This window comes from Marmota marmota, unplaced genomic scaffold (assembly GCF_001458135.2).
Source record: "Marmota marmota marmota unplaced genomic scaffold, marMar, whole genome shotgun sequence".
Lineage (NCBI taxonomy): Eukaryota > Metazoa > Chordata > Mammalia > Rodentia > Sciuridae > Marmota > Marmota marmota.
Genome location: NW_026000057.1, coordinates 1,405,036 through 1,421,118, shown reverse-complemented (window position 1 = coordinate 1,421,118; position 16,083 = coordinate 1,405,036). Strand labels below are relative to the sequence as shown.

Here is a 16,083-nt window from a genome sequence, read left to right as displayed (position 1 = left end):
TATCAGAAAGAAGATTTGAACATTTGGCCTTTGGTTTTTAGGGATTGGCTTATTTTACTTAGCATGATATTCTTTAGTTCCATCCATTTACCAGCAAATGCCATAATTTCATTCTTCTTTATGACTGAGTAATATCCCATTGTGTATATATACCACATTTTCTTCATTCAACTACAAAACCTAGGATAGTTTCATAGTTTAGCTGTTGTGAATTGAGATTCCATAAACATTGATGTGGCTGTGTCACTGTAGTATGCTGATTTTAAATCCTTTGAGTATAAACTGTAGAGTGGGATAACTGGGTCAAATGGTGGTTCCATTCCAAGTTTTATGAGGAATCTCCATACTGCTTTCCATAGCGGTGGCACTAATTTCTAGTTCTACCAGCAATGTGGGCATGTACCTTTTCCCCCACATCCTCATCAATATTTATTGTTAGTTGTATTCTTGATATTTGCCATTCTGAGAGGAGTGAGATAGAATCTCAGTGTAGTTTTAATTTGCATTTCTCTAACTGCTAGAGATGTTGAACATGTTTTCATATATTTGTTGACCTATTGTATTTCTTCTTCTGGGAAGAGTCTATTCAGTTTTGTTTTGTTTTTTTTTGCCCATTTATTGATTGGGTTATTTGGTTTTTTAGTGTTAAGGTTTTTGAGTTCTTTATATACCTTGGAGATTAATGCTCTACCTGAGGTGCAAGTAGCAAAGATTTCCTCCCATTCTATAGTCTCTCTCTTCACATTGATGATTGTTTCCTTTGCTGTGAAGAAGCTGTTTGGTTTGATTCCATCCCATTTGTTAATTCTTGATTTTACTTCTTGTGTTTTAGGAGTCCTGTTAAGGAAGTGAGTTTTTAAGCTGACATGATATAGATATGGGCCTAATTTTTCTTTCCATTAGGCTCAGGGTCTCTGGTCTCTTGCCTAAGACCCTGATCCACTTTGAGTTGAGGTTTGTGCAGGGTGAGAGAGAGGGATTTAATTTCATTTTGCTACATATGGATTTCCCAGTTTTCCCAACACCATTTGTTGAAGAGGCTGTCTTTTATCCATTGTATATTTTTGGCACCTATGTCTAGGATGAGATGACTGTATTTATGTGGGTTTGTCTCTGTGTCTTCATAATTATACCTGAGTATGATCCAGAGTGACTGATATGGTATCATATTTGTTACCATTCTACGTATTCTCTTGCTATTCCTTAATGACAATGATTTAAAAATTATTCTCATACCACCCTTGAACATATTGCTCTATCAACATTCTGTGTATTTATTTCTAGGATGACTGACTGTTCTGGTTTTCCAGCAAATGCCCCAGAGTATTATGTCTTGTGTCTTAGCATCACTGTTAATGGTGCCTCCCCGGCCTTACCCTTACCTTCTCAAAAGTTTCTCTTTTTTGAATAATAAATGCCATGACCTGCACAGCTGAATCACAAAGACCAGCAAGGGGCCATGGGGGATTAAGAAAGACACACCAACATTTACAAAGAGAAAGGTGGGACCAGTTGGGAGACCTACCTCTGATGGAGGAACAGTAACCCAGAACTAGCACAGCACATTTATTACATAGGTTTTTATCATCAAAAGGTTTTCTGTGGGAAAGTTTCTGCAAAGCAGGCAGGCTTGAGGGTCACAGAACTTGCAAGCTATTATGGTTATCTTGTTATGCTCAGAAATCCTGTATCTCTGGCACCTGGTATCTGAGTTCAAGTTCAAAGCTGATATAATTCCATGCCCTTGCACAGAACTTCCTTGGGCAGAGCATCACCATAGCTTCTGGGCAATCTTATCGTGCACCTTTGCACAGGAAGTTCCCAAAGCGACATTCAGCCAAAGCTCCAAGGCAGTCTGAGACCTTGATCCAAGACATCACTCTTCACAGCTGTGGATATTTTAATAGTGTCCATCTTTGAGGGGGCCTTAAGTTACTTTGGGTAATCACATCTTTCATGATAAGTCTATTAACTCACATACAAGCACGTATGCATCGAGGCATCTAAAAACACATCTGACAACCAGTTTTGTAACCATTGTCCACAATAGAATGGTTATAATTTAGAAGTTAAAATGAGTGAATCCTTGTGCATTATTGGTAGAAATGTGAATTTGTGTAGAATTGGTAAGTATGGGGGTTTCTCCAAAAATTAAAAACAGAATTTCCACATGAAATGATGGAGAAATTCTGTTGTTGGGTTTATCTCTGAAGAATTGCTTTTGGGATCTCAAGGAGAGATCTGCACCATCACTGTTCTCAATGATCAAGGAATGGAAGTCACTTAAATGTCCATTGGGGAACAAATGGAGAAAGAAATTGTACCACATATAAATAATGGTATATTTTTAGCCTCAAAAAGGAAGGAAATCCTTCCATTTGCCAACAAGTTGGATGAACCTTAGGGGCATGAAACTAAGAGAAAAAAAAAAACAGATTCTGAAGGATGAATACCACATCAGACTGCTTTTATAAGAAAGATAAGGGTCAGAATTAACATAAGCAAAGAGTAAAATCATGTTTTCTGGGAACTTGAAGAGGGGGAAATAAGGAAGTATTAGTGAAGGGTAAAAAGTTCTAGAGATACAGGGTTTATGGGCCCCAGAAGTCTACTGTACAGTACAGTGTCCCTAGTAATGAACACTGTATTATATATTTAAAACTTTGATATGAAGGTAGATTTTATACAGTGTCCTTATCATATACAGAAATATGTAAAAATAATAAAGAGGGTAGGAGGAAACTTTTGGGGCTGATGAATAGTTTTATGGCACAACCCATGGTGGTGGGTTCAAAGGTGGATACTTATTTTCAAACTCATCAAGTTACATACATTAAGTATGTATAGGTTTCTGTATGTCAATAAATCCTCAATAAAGTGTTTTTAAATATTTATATTTTTAGTTGTATTTGGACACAATACCTTTATTTTATTTGTTAATTTTTATGTGGTGCTGAGAATTGAACCCAGGGCTTTGCATGTGCTAGGTGAATGCTCTACTGCTGAACCAAAACCCCAGCCCCAATAAAGTGGTTTTAGAAAGAGTTAAAATAAAAATGTCTGTTCCATTTTAGAATCTTCTATAGCTTTATAATCAGAAAAAGTAAGTGTTTGGTCTTTTAGTTTGAACATATGAGTCACACATACACAACCAGTTTATGTACAAGCTGAAGTATGGTTATAGTTACTCTGATGTATAATTTTATTTGATAAACTTTATCAATAGCTAAAATTATAATTTAGGTCTTTTCCACAACATATTATATAAAATGAAAGAACTGAAATAAAATGAATTGGATTGGCCAAGGAATTTAGGAACTCTACCCTAGTCACTATCAATAGTTTGAATATCACAATATGGAATGGTCTTAAAAAGTCACCAAAACTCAAAGTATCAACAAGTAATAAAGAAACTAAATCACTTAAGAGCTCTCAACCAACATGCTTTTCCTAATGGCCAGTGTGAAAAGACATTTTTGGTATTAGTAAAAAGTCAATGTATCTGGGAGCACGACAGGCCTGAGTGTGAGTTACATTTCTACCACTCCTTATGTATGGCCCAAGTCTGTGGTTGAATCCTTCTAAGCCATGCTCCCCTCATTTCTGATGAAGGGTGAGATACAGTATGTCAAACATCTGAAATGATACAATAATAGCAGTTTTACTATACATCTGCCATTTGCCATCACTGTAACAAAATGGATCTGCTGGTTTTATTCGAACTACTATGACTAGAAAATAGTAATAAAGTAAGACCCTATTCAAAGGCAATAGAGTTTTGTACCAAGGAAAAAAAGCTGGGTTTAGAAAAAAGATTATTTAGAGAGGCATTCTGGAGAGTCATCATATGTGAGTACTTAATGACTGATGGAATAAGGTAATGAGGGAAGAGGTAATTTGGGTTATAGCCACTGATAGATGGCAGTGTCATCAATCCACAGAGACAATTTGGGGCCAAATTGATATGAATTCATATTTAATTATGCATTCAAATATTTGGTAATGATCCTTAATATACTTCCACCAAACAAAGAAAAATTGTTATTGAAGTGGTCTTTTACTTCTTGTTTCTTCTTTAAAAATGAAAGAACTGCATACCCTATCCTGTTTTTCATTATATGATCTGAAAAATAGATGAGAGTAAAATAGGATGAAAACAATACGTTAGCTTCTGATTCTCCGATTTGAAAAGAAGAAACTGGGAACTACTATTTGGAAATGCAAACAGCAGTTTATCCTAAATATGTTGGTGTGGGATGTGTATAGGTTTCCTAGGGCTGCCAAAACAAAATACCACACACTGTGGCACTTAAGAACACAAAATTGATCATCTCACACTTTTAGAAGCTAAAAGTCTGAAATCAAAGTGTCAGCAGGGCCACCATTCCTTTGGGGATTGTAGAGACGTTCTCTTTTGACTCCTGGTGTCTGTTGGCTTTCCTTGGCTTGTGGATGGATACACCTGGACAGTCCTCCATCTTCAGGTGGTGGAGTCCTGTCTTCAATTGCCCTGCCCACTGTGTGTTCTGTGTCCAAGCCTCTCCTCCAAAGATGCTGGTCATATTGGACCAGGGCTCACCCTTGACTGGATTTCCCCTTGATAAAGTCACATTCTGAAGCATCTTAGAGGGCACAAGAAAACCCCACAACAAAATGTCAAAAGGAACTTTGTTCTTGTGATTACTTATATCAAGAAATTCAGAGAAAAGCAGGACTGTAATGTTGTAGATATGATGGCAAGCCATGAAGGAGAGGATTTTTAACATGGCTCTTAGCAGAAAGACTGTTTTTTCTCTTTCACAATCTAACTAGAGAATATGAGATTACTACATATCCTAAGAGCCAAGTGAGTGGAAAAAGTACTGATTTGTACCTTATGCTGATTTCCCCCGCCCCAATTTTTTACCTATAATATACACATGATACATACATATATAAGTATAGGTATGCATGTGCAGAATATATACAAAGCTTATTTAGCTTGTTTTAAGAATATTTGTTTGTATCATTAAGTTTAGAAGTTGGAGTTTAGATTGAGCAGGTATCTTTAGACTAGAGCACAACTCCATATTAAGAGAGATTGAAAATTCTACTTACATGTAATTCCAAGGGTTGAACCAAGTTATTTGAACTCTGTCAGTTTTCTTAATTATAAAATAAAAATGTTAAAAGATGTGATAGGTGAGCAAACCAAATTTTCTACTTGTTTCTATAAGATATTGAACAGATTTTGAATTGCAGTTCAATCTACTTAAGATTCCAGGTTACTGATCTGAATGTTTAGCTGAATCACAGAAAACAATTTGCAAGGTGATAATGCAAGGAAGATTGGCTAAGACTTGGTGTTTTGCTGGTGAGTTATTTGGATGCAATATATATTTTCATTCTTATCATAGTAAGTTATGTCTATTCACATTTGATTAATAATTCTGCTATACTTAAAGAAACAGCTTTGCAGATAATAGTGGGCAAATTCACGAAATAAAAGGTTCACCTGTCTAGCTTTTGAAACAAGCAACTAAACAGACTCAATGTAATGTCTCATATTAAAAAATGACATAAACTACAGTTAACTTCAGGTGCCCTCAAACCCATTACAGTGATTTTTTTGTGCATATTTGATACTTAAATGCAACAAATAGAATGTCCACCATAATAGAGGCCTTAGCAATGACAATAACAAAAATAAAACTTATAAAATTACAAATATGATATCCTCCTCCAGTATATTTAAATAAATATTTTTCTTATAAAAATAAATGGTTATGAATACTATAAAACAGATTCTTACAATATTATTCTGTTTTAATTATTTAATATGTTGTAGATATATAATTCCAAACTATTATATTTGCTATAAAGTTTAATGAATTCAAATTAAAGCAATTGTGTTTTTTCATAATGAAGTAGTAGTTTAGTACTAGTCTATACAGCTAGCAATAGTTCAGGTTAGAGGTAGTAGTTTAATAAATCTGTTTTGATTTATAAAATTAAAGCTCTCCCTTATGTAACTCTACAGTATTAGAGTAAATACAAGTGCTCTGTAAATGTTAGATGAATGCTGTAGCCATGATGTTGCAATACACACACACACACACACACATACACAGTCATCGTTGCTTTTGTTTGTGTGTTGTTTGTTTTCAGGTATCTCAAGTAGTGATCTATGAGTTGCTGTGGAAAGACCCTTAACTACTTCGTGTTTAAAACAACACTATTTTATGTCATAAGCTGCATTGACTTAAGCATGGCATTGGGGGCTGATGTATACCTGTGGATGTCAGCTAACCCTTTGGCCCTTCATTTTCTATTCTATGCTGAGGGAAGGTCCAAACAAGAGAGCCTGCTAGAACTCCTGAGTTCTGTATCTCCAGAGTATGGGTGTATCTCTCCATCAGTGAAGCATAGATACCTTCAGACAATGTCAAATATTGGGGCTATTTTAAAAGAGATATCCCTAAAAAAATCCCTAAAGCCTTATGATTTGTGTCAAAGGACTTTGTAGGCCATTTCAAAGTCAGGGCTTACACTTAAATTGTTTCTTGATATAAGCATGCCTGCATTTTATGTCATTGGTGCTATTTTTGTAATCGAAGGGATTTAAAAGAGATGTTTGGGGAAAAAATAGAGTCATCTCATTTCTATTATTAAATGGCTTTTAAAAGCTGTAAGGGAACACGATTATGAAACCTCAAACCAACCTGGTATCTTTAGCTTGATGAGACTCAATGATGTAAGATTTATTTCCCTTTGACATTGAATACTTTCCCGTTTTCACAAAGCCAGAAACATTTTTTTTTAGATTCCATAAAATGCCAAAGAAGGAAAACATAGAGATTTATTTTTTTAAAAGGAAGATGTCAAGAACTATGTAATGTTTTGAACAGCCAACAATAAAAAAATTTAAAAAAAAACTAAAATAAATAAATAAATATTTAAAAAAAAAAAAAGGAAGATGAGAGAGCCTTTAACTGTTTTTGTATAAATTTTGTGTAAAAGATTCCCACCTTGAATTTTATGATTGTCATTTAGTACTAAAATCTGAAGACTTTTGTGAAGGACGAATTGATTCATAAAGATACACAATTTAAAGAGCAGGATGAACTGGGAGATTTAAAAAATGATAATATAGATATTACTGATCAGATTGGATTGTTACCATAGAATCTCAGTTTTGTTTTCTTATGGAGCCTATTTCATTTATCTGTTCTATCCTAGAGGAAAATCAATTGCAGTTTATTGTAAACTTTAAAGAATACAACTTCCATGTAAGAATAAGCATAGTGTTTTAAGTGCATGCAATTATCTATAAACTGAAGAGACAAGGGAGTAAGTCATTGCTCTAAATTAATCTACTATTTTTGTAGTAATTGCAAGTAAAATTCAAAACGAAAGTAGTCATAGATAAACTTAGGTTTTGCAACATTGAGATGTTGATAATTGATCATTATCAATTATCATTTAATAAGACTCTCTAAGATGACAAACTTGTGATTCTTATAGAAAATGTTTTTTTTTTAAAAAAAAACTTGCTTGATTAAGGTAAAGGATTACACAGTTGTACACAATGTGTTCTATATATATATATATATATATATATATGAAATAAATGAGCACTTAATAGCAACAAGCATAAGGAGTCCAAAGAGCTTCATTTCTAAACAGAATTCTTATACATATAGAGCACAATTTTTCATATCTCTGGTTGTATATAAAGTATATTCACACCAATTCGTGTCTTCATACATGTACTTTGGATAATAATGATCATCACATTACATCATCATTTATAACCCCATGTCCCCTCCCTTTCCCTCCCACCTCTCTGCCCTTTCTAGGGTTCATCTCTTCCTCCCATGCTCCCCCTCCTTACCCCACTATGAATCAGCCTCCTTATATCAAAGAAAACATTCGGCATTTGGTTTTTTGGGATTGGCTAACTTCACTTAGCTCTTATTTCATTCCATTTGACAAAGTGAACATACCCATAGCAAGAGAACAAACTGTTCCCTGTGACTTCCATTCATGTCAGACCTGAGAAGAACACTCAGTAGCTATTTCCCGGTTGTCTTCAGAGTCACTTTATCATATCCCAGGTGCACCACAGTCATGAGGTCATCAGAGACCACCAATCTCAGTCACTGCTCACTCATTCTCTGTCACTGCTCTCCACAGTCACTCTTTGGCTATCAAAGTTAAATCTTTAAATCTTCAAAGCTTTAAATCTTTGACCTGAGCGTACAAAGACCTGAAATGTACAAAGATCATTTAAGCCCAAATTCTTTGAAGTTCTACATAGTTGGGATATAACCAAGTGTTTTAAGGGTGCCTCTGAGCTAGACGCACAAAATCAAAAGTAATTTAGAAAGACGAGAAGCAAGAGGGAGACCTTGTTTGCTTCTTCCACATCCAGACATGAAATCTGTCTGCAGAAAATACTTCTTGGTATCCATGGAAGATCATAGTTGGGTTGGGAGATGAGGAAGAGAAAGCAATGCTATTGCAGAATTTGCATCCTTCTGCCAGCTTGCTGATTTAGAGTTTATTCCATGAAGTTCAAAAGTGAACAATGTTGAGGGGACTTTTCTCCTGTTTTTTTTTTCTTCTTGTTATTCACCTTTAAGAATGTATAGCTATGCCGTTTAGAATGTATAGCTATGCCGTTTTCTTCAAACACTGATTATTTTCATGCTTACTAGTACGGAAATGTTCTCTAGAATTCAATACCCTCACCTACTTTTATTTTAACTTACTTTTATTATATTGTTTAAAATAATAATAAATGATAAATAAAATAATGAAAATGATCATTTGATGAAGAGTCAGAAAGGAAGGATCAAACCTAAATAAACATTGGAAAAGGCTGGATATTATAAGGATAAATGAGAAAACTACAAACTTTGTACCCTTCTTGATAAATTTATTTCTTACAGGGTTATGGATGAACAGTGAAGTTATTTAATTTGTATATGAGGGTTAACCAAATATGTAAGCATGTTGATGATAAGAGTGAAGTTTCTTAATGCTAGAGAAAATAAAGGAAAGCTATGGTACTTTTGAAGTCAGAGATATCAATATAGACTGATGATTTTGTTATTGTTGCTAGTATAAATAAGAAAATAAATACAGATGTGCGCATGGCTTAGTTATAAGCATGATTTTTTTTCCCCTAGCTGTAGCCACTTAAAGGGATAGAAAGAGAGGCTGGGGTGGTGGCTCAGTGGTAGAGTGCTTGCCTAGCATGTATGAGGCCCTGGGTTCAATTCTCAGCACCACATATAAATAAATAAAATAAACATCCATTGGCCACTCAAAAATGTTTTTAAAAAAGGGGGGATAGAAATAAATGAACACTTAATAGCAATAAGCATAACAAGTCTTCAGAGCTTCATTTCTAAACACTACTCTTAAATTCAAAGACTAGAATTCCTTGAAAAATTGTTTGATAATAGGTTGGGCAAGTGAGATAGAAGATGTGTCTGGAGTATCTAGAGTGCCAGAAAGTAAGAAAGTGTTTTAAAAAAGAAAACCTTAAAAAGAAGGAATAGCAATGAAAGGCATAGAACCAACCTTTGTCCCGATAGACACATTTGGCACAATTTGAGCAACACCCTAGGATCATAAACCATAGAACAAAATACCCTTGGGTCCATGTGTTAGTCAGCTTTCTGTTCCTATAGCACCTGAGAAAAGATTTATTTTAGTTCACAATTTTGGGGATTCCAGTCCATGATCTATTGTCCCTGTTGTGTTGATTTAGATCTGTGGCAAGGCAGCACATCATGCTAAGAGTGTGTGGTGGAGGAAATTGATCACTTCATGGCTGAGAAGCAAAAGAAAGGAAGGGGAAGAGCCCATAGTCCCACAGTCCTCTTCCAGGACAGGGTGGCCTAAGATCTCCCATTAAGCCCCATCTTTTAAAGGTCCCACCACCTTCTACTGCTGCCGGCCTGATGACCAAGCCATTAACACAGGGGCCTTTGGGACATATTTATCATCTGAACTAGAGAAGTCCACATTGATATTAATAAGTAGCTGAATAAATAAATGAATGTAGGACAAAGGTTAATTATTCCTCTCAGGAGATTTCCAATAAATAAATGTAGAAAGGATGAGATAAACAGAATATCATTATTCAGATATAACAGTAATAATTGCTAAAGACAGTGTGCATCAAATTTAGTTGATTGTATCCCATCAATCATTAAAACTGTATGCTAAAATCAGTAGGTAAAACTTTAAGCAAAAACAAGATTTTTTAGATACTCTTCTATTATATACCCCCAATCCCAAAACTTTATAGAGGAGAATCAACTACTGGTAGTAGCAGATGCCCCAGTGCATTAAAGTTAACTTGAACTCAACACTTCCTGGTGGGGTGCTCTGATGAGGGCAGGTCTTTCCATAGTAACCTGCCCAGTGGTGTAGAACTTGATCTAATCATCAGAAAGCACAAGAAAATCCTGACCCAATGGACATTCCATGAGATAACTGATCATCTGCAAAAACAGCAAGATCACCAAAGACAATGGAAGAGCCTGAGAAGATACAGCAATTAAATGAAACATGGACTGCTATAAGAGAATAGGGTAGTCGCAGAAAAAAGAATTTAAATGCATTCTCTTCTTTAATAGCATAGCATTAATATCTTAGTTTTGAAAAATAATCTGCAGTAATAAAGGTAATTAACAGAAGGGAAACATGGATGAAGATCATATAGAAACTGTCCTAATTTTTCAGCATTTCTGGAAGTCTAAAACTAACTTCCAATAAAAATTTTAAATGGTATTCAATCAGCAATAAGTATGTTTTAAAGGAAGTCTGATTTTATTCTTATTTTAAATAGCATCCAGAAACTTAATTCAAATTCTGTAGAAATTTAGCCATTTAGTCATAAGTTTTTGTTCCTATATAGAATATCTAGATGGATGGATAGATAGATAGATGGAATATATTCTCTATATATATTTGTATCTTTATTTCCAAACCCTAATAAGCATTGTCTTGATAGTGCATCAAATTTTTTATTCTTCAATTAGGAATATTAATTCCCTTTATGATTTAGAGACAAAGAAGGCAACCTGACTTGACCTTGAGAATATTTATATTTATTGACTTTTTTTGTATAGCATGCATAGCGCCATGATCTATGTTAAGGGGAAGATAAACACGTTAAATTCATAATTCCTATATTTAAATTGCTTAAAATTTATGAAAGAAATTAATTTTCAAAAATTATTTTATACAGTGTAAAAAGCAATAATGCTATGATAAACATATGGATCTAGGATTATGATGGGCCCAGGAAGAAGTAAATACATCTGCTTGAGCGAACACACACAAGGTCTCTAGGTAGGAACTAATTAAGGAGCCAGACCTCAGGTGGAACATGCAGGTGTGATGAGGAGAAAGTGAGGGAGGCAGAGGCAGTCTGGGGTGCAAAAACCTCTGGAGAGTTTAGAGTTGCAACAGAATCTAAGAAAAGACATGTAATTAGTTGTGCTATTTAATTTTTACATTCAACATCTTAATAAAATGTGGAGAATATTTCTCCATTAATTCCCTTGAATTAGGAATATTAACTCTGAACATGATTTAAGCAGAAAAGAAAAAGTTATAATAAATCCACATATGATAAGTTTGCCTCCGTTGTGAATTTATAAAATAAAAACTTGGAAAGATACTAAAACAAGGAAATAAGGCCTGAAAAAAATTGTTGGCAAACTATGAGTAATTCCATTGATTATAAGTAAAACATTTGCTCTCTGAGTCAGAGGAATCCTGCAGGGAACAGAGAGGGTGAGAGAGAGGGGAGCACAGGACTGAAGAAGAGAAGGATACTGAATGGCAGTGATGGGTGTTGCTCGGGACTGCAACAGTTAAACAAATGCAGTGATAGAGCAAGGGAAAAATGGAAAAGGAAGGTGAAAGGAATAAGAACCAATTTAAAAATGCAAAGAAGAAATAAGATCTGTGTGAAAATACAAATGATGTCAGGAAAGAAAAAGTAATTAAGATCTTGCATCCAGATCACTTTCTTTGCAACTTGAGTGTGTCTTTTGGAGTGGTTCTTCAGTGAATTGTATGTAATTGCCCCTCTAGGCCTTGTTCTTAAGAATCGCATCAATTCTAATACATATCTTTTCTGTTCCAATGTGAAAATCTCACCTCAAAATCATGTGCATGTGCTGAATGTTTGTCTAGTAAATCAGTGAATATTAGGATGATAGAGTTTAGTCATATTTTTTGATATAGTCACAGAAATACCTTCATTTTAGAAATAAATATCTAGAATCTCCATGTAAGCAAACTTTGCCGAACAATTTAGTGTATGTACATAATTACTGCAGCTAATGGAGTAAATAAGCATCACTAAACACTGAACATTGAATCTAACACAACTAATTTTTTTTTCTTTTTTTAGTGAGTCAGATATTGGAAAATATATAAAATTTAAACTTACTAGCATGAGACTAGACAAGTTGTTTAATCTCATTGAGAGTCCACTTTACTATTTGTAATTCTGGGGAAATATTGTTTCAAAAGTTTATTTTGAAAATTAAGTAAGATCCTGAATATATAGTATGTATTATGATCTAATGGCACATAAACATGGGCTGTTGTCACCAATATTCGTTCATCTAATAAATTTTCACTTTTCTACTATATTCCAGGTATTATTGTTATTAACATTATTATAATTTATTAAGTAAATTACATTTTCTAGCCACAAATAACATATCCAGTGGAGAAAATAGGTTAACAATTCATTGATAACAAACTTTTATGTTCATATTTGTTATTTTACTTGGCTATAGGAGCTAGATTAAGGGAAAATTAAATAAATCTTCAAGGTATAAGGACAAAGCAACATGGACCTGTAGATTTAAAGAACTGTTATTTCTTACTGGAATATTTAGGAAGGCTTCAGTAGAATTGAGCTTGATTATAACCATGGAATTTCAGTGGAATTTCCATCCCAATAAAGAAATGGGATGGAAGTGGGAGTGGAGGAAATCTAAATCAGAGAATACAAGGGCAAAATAAAAAGACTTCAAAGTACATACAAATTAGATTAAAAACTGTGGTTGCAACCAGACAACAGTTGTGCAATAAACGATGAGTACTTTCCATGTTCCAAGCACTGAGGGTATACCTGTGAGTAGAGCTACCATAATCTTGACATTTGTGGCATTTACAATGTGCTGGACAGTGTGACCAACAAGGAATTGGAGATAGCTAACAGATGACCTGAAAATGGTGTTACAGTGTTTGAATGTTCTTCTATCAGTGTTTGAAATTGCTGAGGAGGGATTAAGTATTGTAGCCTGTGCTTCAGGCAGAGTGACTGACAACCCAGATAGAAGTGAACTTCCACACTGCAGGTGCAGACAGCTAACATAAAAGATGGAATAATAATCCTACAGGAAATGAGGACATCACCAGGAAGGTAATGATCCTCAACATGGGAAAGAATTAAGAGCTTGGTAACAAAGATGTTGAAATTGTTCAGATATAAAGATGAGGGAAGGAAAGGAACTGAGGACTGTGCCCTGCGATGCTTCATTGCCTGTACTGGTCACTAGTCACAGGGAGTAAAGAAGGAGGAGCAGGGGGGCATTAAGAAAGCATGCTAAGCTTACTGAGAATGTTGACATTAGGGAACAGCTAGGGATTGGATGACTTAATTTGCAAGTGTCCAGAACTAACCAATAATGGAGATTTTTATAGTTTCCAGTAAAAGCACAATGTACATTGATGTGGTTGTGTCCCTGTAGTATGCTTATTTTAAGTCCTTTGGGTATAAACCAAGGAGTGGGATAGCTGGGTCAACTGGTGATTCCATTCCAAGTTTTCTGAGGCATCTCCATAGTACTTTCCAGAGTGATTGCACCAATTTGCAGTCCTACTGGCAATGCGTGCGTGTATCTCCCCCTCTCGCCTTCATCCTCACCAACATTTCTTGTTACTTGTCTTCTTGATGGTTGCCATTCTGACAGGAGTGAGATGGGATCTCAAGGTAGTTTTAATTTTATTTTCTGTAACTGCTAGAAATGTTGAACTTTTCTTTCCCTTTATTTGTTGACCAATGGTATTTCTTCTTCCGTGAAGTGCCTATTCATTTCCTTTGCCTACTTATTAATTGGGTTATTTGGATTTTTTGGTGTCAAGTTTTTCAATTCGTAATAGCTAAACTACAGAACCAGCCTAGCTGTCCTTCAAAAGACAAATGGATGAAGGAAATGCGGTATATATAAACAGTGGACTATTACTAGCCATAAAGTAGAATGAAATTAAGGTAGTTGGCAATAAATGAATGAAACTAAAGAGCATCATACTAAATGAAATAAGCCAGTCCAAAAAAAAAAAACACAGGCTGAATGTTCTCTCTGATAAGTGGATGGTAACTCACAATAAGGGATAGGAATTAGGGAAGAATTAATGTAGTTTGGATTAGACAAAGGGGAATGAAGGAAGGAGAGGGGGAAAGGGAATAGGAAAGATAGTAAAATGAATCAGCCATTACTTTCCTATATGCATATATGAATACACAACCAATGTAATTCTACATCATATACAACCAGAAGAATGGTAAGTTATACTCCATGTATGTAAAATGTGTCAAAATGCATTCTTCTATCATGCGTAACTAATAAGAACAAATAAAAACAAACAAAACAAATATGATATACAAACCTTATAAGGAATGAGTTTATAAGTAGAAAACAAAAGGAAAGAGTCAAAAGTTAGAATACACACAACAGCTTGTTATAACCTTAGGCATTATATTATAAATGATTTCAAGAAACATGGACTCCTTCATCTAGATTTATATACAATCATCTCTTTATTATGGGGAGACAAGACTATTCAAGCATCTTACTTCTCTTCCTTTACCTGATGCTTCCGAGTCTATTGGTTCATTCGTGAGAGGCTAGAATTCCCATGAACAATGAAGTGGATGGAGAGAGAGAGAGTTTCTGTTTCTAGAAAGGAGCTTTGGATGATAGCTAGGAAGTCATGGATGAGTTAAAGATGCAGATTCACCCCAAGGCCAAGAATGCTGTTTCTCAGGACCTCTCACATAGCCTCAGGGCCTCCTACAAGGCAATTACAAGGGGCCCAAGCACCCTGTTTTTCATCAAATGTTTTTGAAAATTTGGTAAAAGTAAGTAATTTAAATCTCCACCAGTGAAGCATTGTCTCTTTCTACTAAAACTCCCACACCACACTAAAAACTTTCCCTCTGAATTGATCACTTTTTATTGCTGTGACTGAAGGACCTGGTAGTAATAACTTAGAGGAAGAAAAGTCTATTTGGGGGCTCACAGTTTCAGCAGTTCAGTCCATGATCAGATGATTCCATTGCTCTCAGCCTGGGGTGAGGCCCAACATCATGGAAGGAGGACATGTTGGAGGGAACCTGTTTGGCTCAGGCCAACCAGGCAGCAGAGAGCCAGCAATGGAGGCACCAGGAACAAAGTCTAAAGTCCAATGGCATGCCCCCAATTACCCACTTCCTCCAGCTGTGTCCTACCTGCCTATGGTTGCCAACCCAGTGACCAACTGCTACAACAGTCCTTTCAAATTATTAATCCATCAAATGGATCAATACACTGATTGGGTTACTACTATCATAATCTAATCATTTATTTCTGATCATGGCTCCGTTGTCTCCTGAGCTTTGGGGGGGGGGGCTCATTTTTAAACCATAATACCTTCTGGTCGGCTGGTGCTGGAGGGGCCACAGGCTGTAGGCAATTGGTTTGGAAGTTGAATTAGGAATCCCTGGAATATGGGCTTAGAGAGATATATGGTTTTAAAATACCACTTTACTGAAGTACACTTGGTTTACAAAATACTGCATATATTTCATATATACAATTGATGGGTTTGGACATGGGCCTAACCCCGTGAAACCATCACCACTCAAGGTGACAGGCATATTTATTATCTGAAAGCATCCTTGCGCCCCCTTTTGGTTTTATTGTTGTTAGTCTTGTTCTAAGAGCTTTGAATATGAGATCCTTCCGCCTAACAAATTTTCAAGTACATGACACACTATTACTGTACAGCCATTCT

At 35.3% G+C, this 16,083-nt stretch overlaps 1 protein-coding gene across 3 annotated transcripts in view; it reads left to right on the top strand.

The window, feature by feature from the left end:
* The window catches only part of Inpp4b (inositol polyphosphate-4-phosphatase type II B), a 729,464-nt gene that overhangs the window by 564,054 nt on the left and 149,327 nt on the right, over window positions 1-16,083 (top strand). The window lies entirely within an intron of this gene.